Source organism: Armigeres subalbatus, chromosome 3, assembly GCF_024139115.2.
Source record: "Armigeres subalbatus isolate Guangzhou_Male chromosome 3, GZ_Asu_2, whole genome shotgun sequence".
Lineage (NCBI taxonomy): Eukaryota > Metazoa > Arthropoda > Insecta > Diptera > Culicidae > Armigeres > Armigeres subalbatus.
The window spans coordinates 147,042,554-147,061,119 of NC_085141.1; the positions used below are offsets into that span (position 1 = coordinate 147,042,554).

At 45.1% G+C, this 18,566-nt stretch overlaps 1 long non-coding RNA gene across 2 annotated transcripts; it reads right to left on the reverse strand.

Moving 5' to 3' along the window:
• Positions 1-16,042: 16,042 nt before the first annotated feature.
• On the reverse strand, positions 16,043-17,053 carry LOC134221226 (uncharacterized). Of its 2 annotated transcripts, none has more exons than XR_009982270.1 (3): positions 16,783-17,053; positions 16,378-16,562; positions 16,043-16,235 (listed from the first exon to the last, which is right to left on the reverse strand). It is a non-coding gene; the product is annotated as an uncharacterized LOC134221226 (long non-coding RNA). The 2 variants fall into 2 exon arrangements; XR_009982271.1 differs by having other exon boundaries at positions 16,768-17,053.
• Positions 17,054-18,566: the final 1,513 nt, after the last annotated feature.

Genomic DNA, 18,566 nt, shown 5'->3' on the forward strand with positions numbered 1-18,566 from the left:
CGACAACCTATGCGAAGGAGCCAACGCGAATCCGTGGGGTGACGCCTACAGGATAGTGATGGCCAAGACCAAAGGGAGCTCTTCACCCTCTGAACGGTTCCCGGATAGGTTGGCGAGGATTATCGAGGTACTATTCCCGTCTCGAGCCACAAGTCCCTGGCCTCCTGCACCACAAGGCAATATGGGTGCGGCCGAAATGTTGGTTCCGGTGACGAACGAAGAGTTACTAGCGGTGACCAAATCCCTAGTAACGAATAAAGCTCCAGGGCCTGATGGAGTTCCGAACAGCGCTTTCAAGGCAGCAATCATAGCGAACCCGAACATGTTTTTTTTCGAACCCGAGAGATGGAAAAGATAGTAACTGGTATTGTTGCCCAAGGCCGGGAAGCCGCCGGGCGACCCATCGGCGCATAGACCAATCTGCCTTATAGACACGACGGGCAAGTTGCTAGAGAGGATCATCCTCAACAGGCCGACCCCGTACTCAGAGGGTACGAACGGCCTGTCTAACAACCAGTTCGGTTTTCGCAAGGGTAAGTGCACGTTGGACGCTATTAACTCGGTGGTAAAGACCGCCGAGATTGCGATCCAACAGAAAAGTCGAGGTATTCGATACTGTGCGTTAGTGACACTCATTGGCGTAACTAATGAAAAATTCTAGGGGGGCTAACTTTTTTTAAACTTTTCTATTTTAACACTCATAACACAGAAAGTTTACCATTTTCGCTCGATTCAAGTGATGTATATTGTTGGTCTACTAGATAGCAATGGACGACCTAAATATTTCAAATGATGTTCATCGACGCTCAGCCCTGTTACCAAAAATCTAGAAATCTCGTAGGATTCCCAAAATCCTTGATAGGCTCAGAAAACCATACGTGTTGCGCTCGCTGTAAATAGAATGTGAAGCACGATCCTGATTTTTGAAGGATTTTTTGATTTGCTTCGAACCTAGAATACATTAATGCTGTCCAATGAGCAGCTCGAAGTAGCTCGAAGTTGTTCCCGTCCTGCTCGTTCTTTTTTGTCAACAAACGGGCATGAGCGTGACAGGAACAACTTCGAGCTACTTCGAGCTGCTCATTGGACAGCACTATTATAAACATAATTTATATTGGATTTATAGTTGGTTAAACTCTGCGCCAGCTTTCAATTCAGTGGCCTGACAGTTCCTACGGGCTTTCAAACGGCGATCTGACCACAACAAACTAACCTCTCTTTTCTGTTAGAATAACTTCTAGGATGATTTCAAAAAATCAGTTTTACATCTCAATACAACTTATTGGTCGTTAATTTTCAATTTAGTTAAAAAAAATTGCAACAAATTAACTTATAGGAGCATTTGTTTACACATAGGAATATTTAGCACATCTTTTCTCTCAGTAGGTCTGTTTCACGCCTACTGAGACATTTTCACTGGTTTCATTGCTGCAGCGACAATAGGAGTTTAAAGAATTAAATAGTATGCGGAGTTTCTAAAATCCATCCGAAAGAATACAAAGTTCTTTCTGATTCAACTTTTAGTTACCTCTACTTGAAATCTATGAGCTTTACTGAAACTTTCTGAAGAAGACTACAGTGATAATAAAAATGCGCTGCAGCTTTTAGGATTGGTATTAGCTAGGCAGGTTAAGATCATACGCTCGATTTAGATAACAATTACTCACAAAACCTGGAAAAACTTGAAAATCTCAAGGAATTGTCCATTATCTATTAAGTATTTGTAATACAAATAAATAATATATTTTTTTAATTCACTTGATGATGAGGTATTTCCTTTGGTATTTCATAAGTTATAACGCGTTTTGAGGGGTCCAGATTTTGTCGTGAGCAAGCCTTATAACAATTGCTCGAAGTACAAAAACATGAGCGAATAGATTCAACTTGTTGTAGTGTTTCGAAGAGAGGGATTGGATAATGAAGACAATCCTTTCTCTGCATTTACCCCCGTATATAACCAGTGGACTAGACATGTGCAATACTTATACAAGGTAACACATTTTCTAGGGGGGGCTAGCCAGATCCTAGGTGGGGCTATAGCCCCCCCTAGCCCCCCTGTAGTTACGCCAATGGTGACACTTGATGTGAAGAACGCATTCAACAGCGCAAGCTGGGATGCTATCGCGCTCTCGTTACACCGGCTTAGCCTGCCGGTAGGCCTGTACCAGATTTTGGAAAGCTATTTCCAGAACCGTGTACTATCATACGAGACCGATGCCGGTCAGAGTTCCGCAGGAGTTCCGCAAGGTTCAATACTGGGCTTGGTACTGTGGAACCTTATGTATGACGGGGGTCTGAAGCCCTGAAGTTCTGAAGGGTTCTGAAGTTCCCTCCTGGTGTTAAGATCGCAGATGACGTAACCTTGGAGGTCTACGGGGAGTCAATTTCCGAGGTAGAAATGATTGCATCACACGCGATCAGCACGGTGGAGGATTGGATGAGCGCTAGAGGTCTCCAGCTCGCTCAACAGAAGACGGAGGTGGTTATCGTCAACAACCGCAAGTCGGTTCAACATGCAATGATTCACGTGGTTGAAGTCGCGATCGCATCACAGCGGAGTTTGAAGCTCCTCGGGGTCGTAATAGACGACAAGCTGACCTTCGCCAGCCATGTCGATTACGCGTGCAAGAGGGCTTCGACTGCTGTTGCGGCATTATCGAGGATGATGTCCAACAGTTCCAAGGTGTGTGCTAGTAGACGTATGCTACTGGCAGGCGTTGCCGTATCTATTCTATAGGAGTGTTTCGAGCTACGTGGCACCAGAGGAGCCCGCGAACGCATCAGGGTGACTTCGGTTGCCAGATGGCAGCGCGAGTGGGATAACTCTTCTAAAGGTAGGTGGACCCACCGGCTGATACCTAACATATCGAGCTGGGTGGAGAGACCCCCAATGGGGAAGTTCACTTCTATCTGACACAATTCCTGTCAGACCATGGCTGCTACCGGCAGTACCTCCACAGGTTTGGGCTCGTGGAGAGCCCCGTCTGCCCTGACTGCCCAGGTTTTGACGAGACTGCAGAACACATACTGTTCGTATGTCCTCGTTTCGATGTCGAAAGAAGAGCTATGCTAGACGTCTGCGGTCGGGACACAACCCCGGATACCCTTATCCAGAATATGTGCCAAGCGGTGGAGAAGTGGAACGCAACCACTCAGATTGCCTGCAGCTTGTAGAGAATCTGGCGCGCCGAGCAGCAGTCGACAAGCATGACTAACTTGTGATTGGATAGTTAGAGCGAAAACAGGCTGAGCGCGGGGAAGTGAATGAGAGGTTTGCACATGTCGAGGTAAGAGTGTCGCAGCGGGTGGCAACCGCAGTCGCCACCACGAGGCATGGCAGAAGAGTGACCGCATAGGTGTTAGTATGGACTGCATATACCGAGGTAGGAGGGTCGTAGCGTAGAACTGTTGGTACCTATCGCTATCGACACCTCGAGGCATGGCAGAGATGAGTAGAGTGAGCATCCAAGTCAGACTCGCGTGGCATATTAGCGGTGAGCCCCCAAGTCAGACTCGCATGGCATGTATCTGGCATCACTGCTATGTTATATGACGTGCGGACTTTTACCTCTTGATTTATTCCCGATTTTTACTGTTTTTTTTGAATCTGTTATTTCGTTTTTGTGTGCTCTTTCATCGCGTTAGTGTATCGGTAGTTGGATGTTTTTTCTGTTTTGTCGGTCGGTCGTCGAAAAACGTGTTTGTGAAGTGTTTCAATTTGTGCACTACCCGTACTACCATAATAAATCGAAAAGCTCCCTGCCCTCACGCTCTACGATTTTTGCCGAAGCGCCATCTACCAGAATACATCGGAAACTACTGAACATATTCAGCGCTAAGCTCCATAGACAAGCTTTTGACATACACGCGCTCACGTTGCCTATTCGAAGGCGGTCGACGGCATGGCTAAATTATGCGCAAAATGTGTCGATCCCATTACTGGTATTGATGTTGTTCGCTGTCGGGGCTACTGTGGAGAATCATTTCATATGAATACTTGCTCTGGTGGTGTTACACGCGCAATGATGAACTATTTCACTACGCATAAGAAAAATCTGTTTTGGATGAGCGATAAATGCGCCGATTTGTTCGAAAATGGGCATTTCCGAGCAATCTCATCTCGAGCTGACGAACACTCTCCACTTTCTACGCTCACTACTGCAATAAGCGAGCTCCGTGCCGAAATAAAGGAATTAAATTCAAAACCATCAGCACTGCCATTGACACCTGCTACACACCGTTGGCCAACATTAGATCTGCGCTGACCGAATAAGCCACCACGCGATCTTGATGTTGCTGTGATGGCTTCTGAAAAATGTCGAATCGGAAGCAAACAACCAACCGATAAAGTTGTTTCCGTTCCAATATTCAACGAAGCTAATGAGAAGAAGTTTTGGCTGTACTTATCTAAAATTAGACCAGATGTAACCAATGAGGCGGTCGGAGCTATGGTTAAGTCTAATCTAGCACTAGACACCGATCCGGATGTAGTGAAGCTTGTTGCAAAAGAAAAGGATATCAGCACTCTAAGCTTCGTTTCCTTCAAAATTGGGCTTGACCCTTCGCTGAAAGAAATGGCACTAGATCCAGCAACTTGGCCTGGAGGAGTAGTTTTTCGTGAGTTCGAGAACTACGGGTCTCAAAAATTTCGGATTCCGCTAAAATCAAGAAAACCGTTGACACCGGAGCCACAGGACATATTGCCCTCGCTTTCTGTGAATCCTGTGATGGACTTAAACTAAATACCTTCATCCCGGGACGCACCGATATTTGCATGTTGGAAGCCTCATATCCCCCCATTACAGTCGAACCAATGCTGCCAGCGCTCATCAGTCGTCCCGGTCCTGTCAGGAGAAAAAGGCTTCCAGCCTCCCATTTCAGGCGACAATGGATTATCACCGGGATGCGTGCCTGCTAGACGTAAGGAAGCCCCATATCCCCTCAACACAGTGGAGCCCCTCCTGCCAGCGACCAACAGTCATCCCGGTCCTGTGTTTGAGATCGGAGGAAGGGGCTTCCGCTCTCCTATTGCAGGCAAGTACTCATCTGTTTTGAATCATTCTTCAACCGATCGCAGAATTTCTACGTCAACGCATACTGAAGCATGTCAATCGCCTCCGACATTGGAATCGTCACTGGGATGCGCGCCTGCTAGTCATAAGGAGGCCCCAATTCCCCTCAACACAGTCGAGCTTTGCCAGCCAGCGTCCAGCAGTCATCCCGGTCCTGTGTTTGAGATCGGAGGATGGGGCTTCCGCTCTCCGAGTGCAGGCAAGTACTCATCCGTTTCGAATAATTCGCTTCCTCAACTTTCGACCGATCGCAGATTTTCAACGTCTACGCTCATGGGTGTTTGTCAGTCTTCTACGGTATTGGGGTCGTCACCGGGATGTGCGTTTACTAGCTGTAAGGATGTTGCTCGTGCTTGGATGTATTACCAAAATGTCAGAGGATTGAGGACTAAATTAGACGACATTTTCCTTGCTTCGATCGACTGTAATTACGACGTTATTATTCTAACGGAGACTGGTTTAGACGACAGCATCAACTCGCTGCAGGTGTTTAGTACCTCTTTCAACGTCTATCGGTGTGATCGGAGCCCACTGAACAGTGATAAGCGTTCTTTTGGTGGTGTACTGATAGCTGTAGCAGAACGACACTGCAGTTCACGAATTGTTGCGTGTCATGGTAGTAGGCTTGAACAGGTGTGTGTTGCTGCCAACATTGGAGGTACTCGTTTCCGGTTTTGCGCTATCTATGTTCCTCCGGACAAAAGCCGAAATGCTGACTTGATGGATGAGCACATTTCCACCGTTCGTGAGCTTTGCGAAAATGCGTCCGATGATGACATCGTGTTCGTGTGTGGTGATTACAATCAACCTCGAATTACTTGGTGTATTGATGAGAACGGAATCCGTCCTGACAATTCATCTTCTGTGACCCCAGCAGGAACCGCTTTGCTTGATGGAATGGATTTCCTGAACCTATCCCAAGCAAATGTTCAACTCAACAGCTTAGGCCGTACACTCGACTTGATTTTCGCTCCAATACACAGTCGTATTTTGGTATATGCTGCAGAAGATCCCTTGCTACCAGTCGATCTCCACCATCCACCACTTAGCGTCCGCTGTGATGTTTCTGGCAACAGTCAACTGCCTCTTCAAGAAGCAAATAGATTCGATCAAAAACTAAATTATCGCAAAATTGTCTTTGACCTCCTCCTTGCTCACCTGTCTGGTCTGGAATGGAGTTTTATTTACGACAGTGAGGATGTGAATGATATGGCTGCTAAATTCAGCGATGCAATCTGTGATTGGTTAAGTGCAAATGTTCCTATGAAAAGGAAACCGGCGGTCCCTCCCTGGAATACGCCTTAACTGAAAAAACTAAAGCGCAGTCGAAGACGTTGGCATCGTTACTTGAGAGTTCATCATTCGACATTTGCAAGATTAAATTTCAAACGCGCTAGTGACGATTACAGACGGTTGAATGCTGCACTGTATAAAAGTCATGTTCTAAGAGTGCAGAATAATTTACGTCGTGAACCTAAATCTTTCTGGAGCTTCGTTAATAGTAAGAGGAAGAATACGTCTGTCACTCCTAATGTGGTTTATAAGGATAGTGAGTCGACAAGTGAATCTGAAGCGTGTGATCTATTCGCCAGACACTTCGCATCTGTTTTCCAGACGGAATCATCTGACGTTGAGGCTGAGCTTGCTACGACAAACGTTCCATTGGACGTTAGACTCACATGGTGCGTAAAGGGTGAGCACCCAAGTTAGACTCATTATTTGGTTATGTTTCTGTTAGTCCTTAGAATTGAAATCAGTTTTCTCCGAGCCATCATTTTATACAAAAGATGGTCAACCCGAGATAAACTTTCTTCAAAGTGCTCAACTTAATCGTTTTACGCTGTCAGAAAGCTTCTTTTCGGTAGCAGAATCACAAGCGCTCGATTGAAGGGATGATGAAATGAATTTGTTGAATGGATGTAATCACTAACAGCAACTAAGCTACCACACCAAACCCGATGCCATAAGTTCATTTTCGCAATTAACTCTTTCTTTCAATAAAAGTCTGGTCCTGAGAAGAACCTATTTTCTTTTCCCAATGCGCCTTTCCAATAACTAAATGCATCCAAATGCTTGTCGGCACCTTCCGTTGAAATTGTTCGACCGCCACTCGATGATTTTTCGCTAAGCATCCACCATTTGGAATAAATTTCCAACATTGCCACTGGTGCTACCCACGCTTTCATGCTGCAGTGTCTGAGTAGTAGTAGTAAAATTCTTCTTTATTTACACATTTTTTGTTCTACAATTATTTTTGACATGTACAGTGATCGGCCGGCTTGGCCCTCCAACTTCAATTTTAATTATTATTATTATTATTATTATTTTTATGTTTCTACTTGATTTTTGAAATATATTGTATCATGACGGCCTTCAGGAGGCGCTAGCGTGTTTTTTTTTAAATTTGATAACCTAACTACTATGTACACTAATATTTACAATAAAAATTTGATAACCTAGATTGGAACTAGCGCCCTAAGCGCTTCTTGGTCCGAGTGCAAGCAACGGACCCTAAACTTTTCTTTACACTCACCAAAGCGTTCATGTAAGGTTTTTATTCCGGCCAGACGGTGGACCTCGGATGTTCTTGTCCTGGGGTGTTGAGGATCATCCTCAGGAATTTGTTTTGGACCCGTTGAAGTTTGAGGTGGTGGGTTTTAGCGCAGCTCTCCCAGACCGGCATGCCATATTCGATCACAGGGAGGATGATTTGTTTGTAGACAGCAAGCTTATTTTTCAGGGACAATGACGACCGGCGGTTGATCAAAGGGTACAGTAGTTTCAACAAGACGTTACACTTTGTCACCGTTTTGTCAACCTGCTGCCTGAAAATAAGCTTGTTGTCGAGGGTCAAGCCAAGGTAGTCGGCCTCATTGGCCCATTCCACAGTCGTGCCATTGAGGATGATTTTACAGTCCCCAGGCGTAACAAGTTTAGGGATTTGCAGTGGGGAAAATGATGACCTGGGTCTTCGCCGCGTTGATACAGATCTTCCAGCTGGTGAGGTACTCTGTCAGGGCATCCAGGCCTCGTTGGAGTTTTGCCACTAGCGCTCTGATCACTCTACCGTTGTAGACGATGGATGTGTCATCTGCGAACAGAGACCGAATGCCGCCTTCTGGAGGTTCTGGCATGTCGGAGGTGAACAGATTGAAAAGCAGGGGCCCGAGGATACTGCCCTGGGGACGCCTGCGACGATGTTGTGCGCATTGGAACTCGCTCCGCTGATTGAGACCCGGAATGTCCTTGCCGACAGGTAATTGTTGATGATTTTCACCAGGTAGCTGGGAAGATTGTAGCGTTGTAGTTTGTACACCAGGCCATCATGCCATACATTGTCAAATGCCTTCTCTACATCGAGTAAGGCCATGGCGGATGTTTTCGAGACAAACTTGTTCCGTCTAAGTACGTTGGTAACTCGGGTCAGTTGGTGTACAGTTGACCGACCGCGTCGGAAACCAAACTGTTCCTCGAGCAAGATGTTGAGATTTTCGGCAGACTCAAGTAACCGGTGATGAATAGCTTTTTCGAATAGCTTGGATAATCCTGAGAGAAGGCTGATGGGACGATAGCTTTTGGGTGAGGAAGGATCCTTCCCAGGCTTCCGGATGGGGATGACTTTCGCTGACTTCCAGGCCGATGGGAAGTAGCTGAGCCGGAGACACTGATTGAAGATCAGCGAGAGGTGCTCAAAGAACGGCGCACTCATGTGTTTGAGCTCGAGATTCAGGATGCTGTCGAAGCCTGGGGCCTTCATATTCTTCGATGATTTGATATAGGCCGTCAATTCACCTGCTGAGATCTCCAACTCCTCCGAGAAGTCGTTGGGAATCAAATGGATGTTGTTAGCATGCTCGTTGACGGCTGCTTCGTGTGGACTGACGATGTTCTGCCCAAGATTGTGTGAGCTGACGAAGTGACGACCTATTTCAGCGACCTTCTCTGCAGGAGTTATCAAGCGATCCTTAGAGCCATTATTGTCTAGTGGGATCAAAGGTGGAATGGGCCGAGGCTTGGATTTTAGAATTTTGGTCATTTTCCAGAACGGCTTAGCATAATCTGGGAGAGTGTGGATCTTATTCGAGAAATCGTTATTTTTGAGGTCCACCATTCTGGCCTTGATAATTTTTGTGATTCGATTGCAGCGTGCCTTAAGCTCAGGCAGTCCAGTACGCTGAAACTGCCTGCGAGTGACATTCCGCAATCGAATCAAATCTTTGGTGAGTGTATCGATGTTTAAGGAGTTGCTTACCTGCCGAGCCGTCGGTACTTGTTGCTCTCGGGCCGCCGTGATCGCCTCCTCGATAGCGCACAGCTGGCGGTCGATACTTTCCGGCGTCTCCGGACGCACCTCGTAGTCGACGGTGTTATCGACGCACTGCTGGAACCGCTGCCAGTTCACTCGGTGGTAGTTCCGCCGTAACTGCTGGTGCCGATTGACCGAGGAGCCCAGTTCCGCCACCACCGGATAGTGATCCGAACTGAGCTCCTGGTATACAACCGGCTGCGAGACGTGGTCACTCAGGTTTGTTACGTAGAGGTCGAGCGTTGCGTGGGCACCGGACCGACTCAGCCGAGTGGGGGAATCCGGGCTCAGGATCGTGTAGTAGCCTTCCTCCATGTCGTTGCTCCAGATGGTGCCGTTTCGATTGCCGCGACTGTTGCCCCAGGCTTGATGTTTGGCATTCAAGTCGCCGGCAATGATATACTGGCCTTGCCTCCGCGTCAGCTTGACGATGTCCCTCCGAAGGGCAGCCGATGATCCATCACCGGCTTTGGCTTGCGTTGGACAGTACCTGCAGTGTCTGATCAGCTGCATAAGATTTTATCGAATCGCTCCTTGCGGAATCCCTTTCAAAACGGCTCGCGCGCGCCGGAAAGCAGCTTTCTTGTATTCAATAAATTAAGCCCGTTAGCCCCGCCCTTTTGTGACTGATATGAGTGTAAATATATTTCGCACTCTTAACGATTAATGAAGGGGCGTGGCAAATGGAATTACTTCATTAGAATAAGAAAGCTGCTTTTCGGCGCGTGAGCCTCATCTCAAATCGGACGTGTTTTTTGCTCGCGCATTTTTTCCAAGTGTTTTTTCTCGTTCGTTCGCTGTTTACGTTTTCGCTTCGTCGCGTTGGCGTTATTTTCTCCCGGACCCGTCATGGGAGACTCGATGGCCGATTCGGTCGCTGGAAAATTGCCTAAGCGCACTGCTCTAGGAGGCGCGGGTAACCCCTCCAAGCAGCTTTTGCAGAGCAACGTGTTCTCTCCGTTGCCACTTGATGACGCCGGCAATCCGCCGAAAAAGAGGAAGAAGCAGCAATCGCAGCTTCCGCAGGTGCAACCGGAGCGGAAGGAGAAGTGCCCGCCCGTGTTTGTGAAGAGCGATCCACCGGATTTACGCCAAAAAATTCGCCAGCTGATCGCTAAGGGGTTGAAATGTACTTTTCGGCTCTGTAGCGAGGGCGTGAAAGTGATGCCGGCAAAAAAGGACCATCATCAATCCGTCGTGGAGTTCCTCGAGGTCCACAAGTATGAGTACTACACTCATGACCACATCGGAACGAAACCGCTCAAGGCTTTGCTGCGAGGACTTCACGACATGAAGGAGGAAGAGCTCCAAGCAGAGCTTTAAAGTTGCGGACTGAAACCAGTGGCCGTGCACAAGATCGCTCGTCACGACAAGGCGAGGAGATATCGCGACCAGCTTTACCTGATCCATCTGGAGCACGGCTCCACTACCTGGAAGGACCTGAAGCTGGTTGGCGTTATAAATTACACCGTCGTTGACTGGGAGCGATATCGGCCAGTGCACCGCGATTTCACGCAATGCACCAACTGCTTCAATTTCGGGCACGGCACTAGGAACTGCCGCATGAAGCCGCGCTGCAACAAGTGTGGCGAACCCCATCCGACTGACGAGTGCGACAAAATGGAGGTGGCCGATCCCAAGTGCGCCAAGTGTGGCGACAAACATCGGGCCACCACAAAGGGCTGCCCAAAGCGAGCCGAGTTCCTGGAAATCCGGAAAAAGGCTTCCACCAGGACCATTCCGAAGCAGAACCGTGTTCCTGCAATCAACGAGGTGAACTTTCCAGCCATCCCGGCTGCCCGTCGTGTAATTCCAATACTCCCACCGCTACAGCCGCACAAGCGACTGGCAGCTGCATCGGTCCAAGCTCCAACATCGTCGGCACCATCCACCAGCGAATGGCCCCCGCTCCCTCCTCCTGGGTTCCGTCGGCAGTCGGAGAACGAAGCCGTCCCACCGGAGCAACTGATGCCGATCTTCGCGCAGCTCGCCACTCGACTGCGCGTCTACAAAACCCGCTTCGACCAAGTCTTCACTCTTGGCATGTTCATCATTGAAAATGGCTGCTATGGTGGGCCTGGTCAACTGGAATGCTTGCTCGCTAAAGAGCAAAATAATTGAGCTGAAGGATTTCCTTGAGGAGAAGGAAATAGACGTGGCGTTCATCACCGAAACGCACCTAAAACCTGAGGTGAACGTCAACATCCCGGACTTCCGCATCGTGCGACTCGACCGACCGACCAGGGGAGGTGGTGTGGCCATCGCTCTTCGCTACAACATCAACTGTCGTCTGCTTCCAAGCTTCCAACTCAGTGTCATCGAGGCCATCGGTGTCGAAATCACCACTTCAGTCGGCACAATCGCGCTCATCGCGGCGTACTGTCGGCTGCCCTTCGGAGGGACATCGTCAAGCTGACGCGGAGGCAAGGCCAGTATATCATTGCCGGCGACTTGAATGCCAAACATCAAGCCTGGAGCAACAGTCGCGGCAATCGAAACGGCACCATCTGGAACAACGATATGGAGGAAGGCCACTACACGATCTTGAGCCCGGATTCCTCGACTCCGGACTCGATTGAGTCGGTGCGGTGTCCACGCAACCCTCGACCTCTACATAACAAACCTGAGAGACCACGTCTCGCAGCCGGTCGTCTACCAAGAGCTCAGTTTGGATCACTATCTGGTGGTGGCGGAACTGGGCTCCTCGGTCAATCGGCACCAGCAGTTACGGCGAAACTATCATCGAGTGAACTGGCAGCGGTTCCAGCAGTGCGTCGATAACACCGTCGATTACGAGGTGCGTCCGGAGACGCCGGAAAGTATCGACCGCTAGCTTTGCGCTATCGAGGAGGCGATCACGGTGGCCGGGGAGCAACATGTACCGACGGCTCGGCAGGTAAGCAACTCCTTAAACATCGATACACTCACCAAAGATTTGATTCGATTGCAGAATGTCACTCGCAGGCAGTTCCAGCGTACTGGACTGCCTGAGCTTAAGGCACGCTGCAATCGAATCACAAAAATTATCCAGGCCAGAATGGTGACGCACTTTCTCAAACTATGCTAAACCGTTTTAGAAATTTACCAAAATACTAAAATCCAAGCCTCAGCCAATTTCATCTTTGATCCCAGTATACAATAATGGCTCTAAGGATCGCTTGATAACTCCTGCAGAGAAGGTCGCTGAAATAGGTCGTCACTTCGTCAGCTCACACAATCTTGGGCAGAACATCGTCAGTCCACACGAAGCAGCCGTCAACGAGCATGCTAACAACATCCATTTGATTCCCAACGACTTCGCGGAGGAGTTGGAGATCACAGCTGACGAATTGATGGCCTATATCAAATCATCGAAAAACATGAAGGCCCCAGGCTTCGACAGCATCCTGAATCTCGAACTCAAACATATGAATGCTCCATTCTTCGAGCACCTTTCGCTGATCTTTAATCAGTGTCTCCGGCAAAAGTTAACGTCCCATCAGCCTTCATCAGGATTATCCAAGCTATTCGAAAAAGCTATTCATCATACTCGAGTCTGCCGAAAATCTCAACATCTTGCTCGAGGAACAGTTTGGTTTCCGTCGCGGTCGATCAACCGTACACCAACTGACCCGAGTTACCAGCGTCCTCAGACGAAACAAGTCTGTCTATAATACAACCGCCATGGCCTTACTCGATGTAAAGAAGGCATTTGACAATGTATGGCATGATGGCCTGGTGTACAAACTACAACGCTACAATCTTCCCAGCTACCTATAATCAAATCTACAATGACCTGTCGGCAAGAACATTCCGGATCTCAATCAGCTGATCTCAGTGGCGTAGCCAGAAAATTGGTCTGGGGGGGGGGTTGGTTCCGAAAAAAAAAATTTGAGGAAAAATTTCTTCTGAAAATTTGGTCTGGGGGGGGGTGGTATGTCCAAAATCACCCCCATGGCTACGCCACTGGCGGAGCTAGTTCCAATGCGCACAACATCGTCGGGTATCCTCGGGCCCCTGCTTTTCAATCTGTTCACCTCCGACATGCCGGAGCCTCCAGAAGGTGGCATTCTGTTTCTGTTCGCAGATGACACCTCCATCGTCTACAATGGTAGAGTGATCAGAGCGCTAAAGACAGAACTTCAATGAGGCCTGGATGCCCTGACAGAGTACCTCACCAGCTGAAAGATCTGTATCAACGCGGCGAAGACCCAGGTCATCATTTTCCCCCACCCTCTACATCCCCTAAACATGTTCCGCCTGAGGACTGTAGAACCATCCTCAATGGTACGACTGTGGAATGGGCCTGCCTCGGACCCCTGGGTTGCCTGCACTCGGACCAGGAAGCGATTATGGCGCTTGTGGCAATCTAAATTATCAAATTGTTTTACAAATAATAGTGTACATAGTAGATAGGTAATCAAATTTTAAAACACTCTAGCGCATCCTAAAGGCCGTCATAATAAATTATATTTTAAAAATCAAATAAACAATACTAAAAAATAAAATAAAATCGAAGTTGGAGGGCCAAGCCGGCCGATCACTGCACATGTAAACAAATAATTATAGAACAAAAAATGTTTAAATAAAGAAGAATTTTACTACTACTACTACTCGTTACAAACTGTTTCTCCAATAGCGTATAGGATTATTTTTCGGTAATAGGATTGGGTACTTCGTATCAGCTGAAACGGTGCGGGCCGCAATGAGCCTGCTGTTCATCCTTATGACACCGGTTTTGTCAATGAATGGTGGCAGCCCGTGTAGCGGGCTACATTTTGGAATTAAAACAGATGTTAGGATTTTTCTGGTTATTCTGCAAAATTGTAGATTCATCAGGATAGCTTTTGGATTGTATCTGCCGCTACATCAAACATTATGCAGCATATTTAGTTCCTTCTTCGACAAGTAATCCGATTTAGACCCCTTTTCTCCTTTAAACCCATGGTGCACGCACTGCGCGTAAGACATAGACTGCTGTTTTCAGGAGTCGATGCCAGTTAGGGAATCTGGAGACGTCGATCACAGGCCCTTCGCGATTCTACCAATCAAACACGAAACTTAATCCATCCCAGTTAGTTATGAAAAAGATTCTAAAAGGATCGAAACGTCGAAGATAGAAAACATGTCAAGCAAAATTTTTCATAACGACGTATGTAACAAAAGTAAACAAAACGGGGTTTTTAATACAACGTGACAATCACACGCGGCTTTATATAATACGCATCGATTTTACTGATTTCAGATCTTAAAATTCTTTAATTCGATCTTTTTGCGAATCGACGTATGTAAAAATTTCTATTTTTGAAGTCTCACTGTTACATACGTCGCTTTAACATATGGGAACTGAGAGCGACCTATGTAACAAAAAAGCAAAACAAAACAAAACTGCAGTTGCGTCAATCGTGCAACTATGGAAAACCGACCAATGTACACCGACGTACGTGTAGCATACCGGTGTATGTATAATTTTATCGTTTTTCACAGTGAATTTGAATGAACTGAGCTTTGCTGTGAAGCACGCTTATTACGTGTCATGTAATGATGCATGCCAGCGGAAAAAAGTATTGAAAAAAGATTTAGTTTTAAAACAGTTTTAGAAAAAGTTTTGCCAACTTTCTGCAAAGGATTTCTCGAATCCTCATAATTGTTACATACGTCGTTATGAAAAATTATGCTTGATGTAGTTGTTTTTCATTCAAAAATCAGACTGATACGCCTCCGAAAAGTATACCGAAAGCCATCACCGAAAAGTATATCGTAAGCAGTCTACATCATAAAAACCCAGATTAATCCACCTAGCGGTGATGGCGCCTTTCTCGCGCAAAAAGGTAATAAATGTAGCATTTACGCTTACACCTCGATGATGTACAAGAAAGGCAAAACAGTTACACCGTCTAATGTTATGGTAGAAAATTTACACTAGTAGACGACAGATGGCGCTGCCAAAAGTTTTTTGAATTTCCTATGTTCGAATTTTGACTTTCGGACAATTTCATAGTACTATGAAACTGAACGAAGAGCATACTTACGCCTAAATGCGTGCAACACGAGCATCTCTATAGTACGATGAAACTCTTAATGGGAGCAAGCCACGGATAAACTTCAAAAATATTCATAGATGCAAGGCATTTTTCATAACACATTATTGTTCTATGTGACCACAGATAACAGATATTGAGGCTGGCATCCGATACGTGTGTAAACATCCGCAACCGTTAATTCAAATGTATTTTAAATTGGGACCGCGTTTGGCAATCGATTGGAGATGGCGCAAGGATCATTGTTATTGAAAACGCAGCCCGAATTCAGCTGTCAAATATATTGGCTGCGTTCGACGATTGTTAATCCGCTGCGTTCGTACACAGAAAGAAAAACCATTATTAAAATTAAAAAAACCATTGGTAAATTCAAAAAGTTGCGTTGGTTCTTTTTCGTAGAGAGTTCGATATGTTTAAAATAAAAGTACGCCAACTTTTGTAATCAACATGATTCAAAAGTCGCATGCCGCTCTGAAATTAAAAGTTTAAACATTCAAAACTAAATTGTACAACTGTCAAATAAAAATGTTCACACTGTAAAAAATAGGGCGAAATATTTTCATTCAGAAACGAAATTATTCATTCGTTATTAAAGAAACTGTCCCATTCCCCCTCGTACTCTTCAATCACCTTTCCATCATAAATTTAAATAATCTAATCGCAATGATACTTTTATTTTTATTTCATGATTTCAAGCAGTTTTTCTAGATGATGTAGGTTGCAGCATTTCAACACGGTGGCCACTGTGATTGCCCCAGAACGAGATCCGGTCCCTGGCTGGGGTTTGGTTGGAAATCGAAGCCGTCTGGGAACATTGCGCCATACATTTCCTATGTCCTGTAATTGAAAAGAAAATCTTGCATTAATATCTTTAGATCGCGCCATTGAAGCACCGGAGCAGGGCGCTGTTTTGATTAGGAAAACTTGTTAGCTACAGTATCAACACTTTTTATATTTTAGTCAAAATAATACAACTTACCTCCGATATTTGTATATTGATTTGGACTGCACGAATTCGAGGCATTGAATTTAAAGAACATCCGAAAACACTTTCCCGCATAATTTTGAAAAGCAACAGTTTTGCTGTCGTATCCGCTGTTGTGATCGTTTGAACTGGTGAGGCGAGAGGCGTTGACAGCTCGACGGTGATAGGTTGAGAATGCACTATGAGAATGTTTATCAGATGAATGGACAAAAAAGTTTTTTATAATATATTTAACTATAATTATATTTACTGTATAAATATTATTTGTAAAATTGTACGTGCGTTAGTTTTAATATTCATGTGTAAACAAACTAATTATATAGATAAGGCCAAGCATTCAAGTGATGTTCAAGTAATTTATTTTTTTACCATACATATTTTTACCATCTATATTTTTACCATGCTATAGTGCCGATGCGTAACGGAAACTTATCTTCATTTGTCTTTCTTTTTGTTTTCTTTTTGCTTGGTTTATCATTGAGTTATTTGACAGTTCTACTATTTTAAGGTTGAATGGAAGAACTTTTAGTTTTACAATGGGAACATGAAAAAAAAACTTTCAAACGAAAAAAATCACTTTGATTTAGACCAAATAAATTTTCATTTTTAAGAAATCAGAGCTCTTTTCAAATGGAAAGTGCAAAACATTCTGTAAAACCATGTTTGTTTTTTGTGTGTATGTACTGCCGCAATCAGTTGAGTAGATGGCAGTAGTGGGCCAACGTATATCAATTCAAAAATTTACACAGGATTTTCAATAAAATTTGTTCTAGCTTAAATATCTGTTATCTGTGATGTGACTATGTCTCATCACTATTTTAATATTATCTTTTTTATGCGATTCGCAATTATTATGAAATTCAATAGTGATCAACAGCGTTTTAGTCTCTGTCGGATGCAACTTGTTGCAAGAAAATCGGTTAAGAGTTATGTGAAAAATTGGCTAATGTTTTTTATAGCATTTTGTGCACACACATACACACACACACACGGACAGACCGACATTTGTTCAGCTCGTCGAGCTGAATCGATTGGTATATAATACTATAGGTCTTCGGAACTCTTATCAAAAGTTCGTTTTCGGAGTGAAATGATAGCCTTTCGGTACAACTTTGTTGTACGAGAAAGGCAAAAAAGCAATGTTGGAAATGGGAGCACCTTAGGAATATGATCCAATACTATCAATCTAATATACACACTCAAATCGAGAATTTCAGCTCGGCAAATTTTTTTACTGATTTTATTCGGTAAAAGAAAATTTGAACCGAGAGCTCGGTTTATTTAAAAGATTTAACCGACTTCTGCACTTATTTTTACCGATGTCTCAGTTGTAAAAAATAAAATACTGAGCTTCGGTAGTATACTACATATATGTATTACCGATCAACTCAGTTTTAAGCAAATACCCTGCATTTGTCAAAAAATAAGCCGATCACTCAGCAAAAATAAAACCACTTTACTGAGCAACCGGTAAAATAAGCACCATGCTCTCAGTTTTCAACCAGGTGCCGCATGAATTGACGCCATATTGTTTTTGCATATCGGCATGGGCGTAGCCAGGATTTCGATTAGGGGGGGGGGCAAATTTTTTAGGTCTTCTGAATCGTTGTTTTGTAGTAGTTTTTTTAAAAACTCATGAATATAAGTGCTTGGTACTTTTTCCTTCTAAGCTCCAAACACTTTGAAACCAAATCCACAACCAACGGTAAAGGCTGAATCTCAACAGCGCGTTGTGCGTCAGCGTTGAAGTCAGCGTTTTGTACTAAAACGTAATGCCAATAAACGTGACGCATTCACGCCCGGATTCTTCAGGAATGCCTCCAGCAATTTATTCGGCAATGTCTTCAGGAATTCCACCATCAATTTCGCCGGGAATTGACCGAAAATTCCACCATTATTTACTCCAAGAAATCCTCCACGAATTCTTCTATAAGTTCTGCAGGGAATTCTTCAGATAATTCTTTCGTGCTGTTTCTCATAAAAAAAATCTGAAAAATTGCACCGTGGAATTCCTAAGAATATTCCGTGTAAATTCCGCAGAATTGCCAATAAACATTCCTTAGAATTCCGCGAAAAATCTTCGAACTTCCTGTGTGAATTCCATATTTTTTCCGTGAAAGTTTCGAATAATTTCTTGTGAAAATTTCAAAGAATTCCTCCAGGAATTCCACCGAAAATTTATA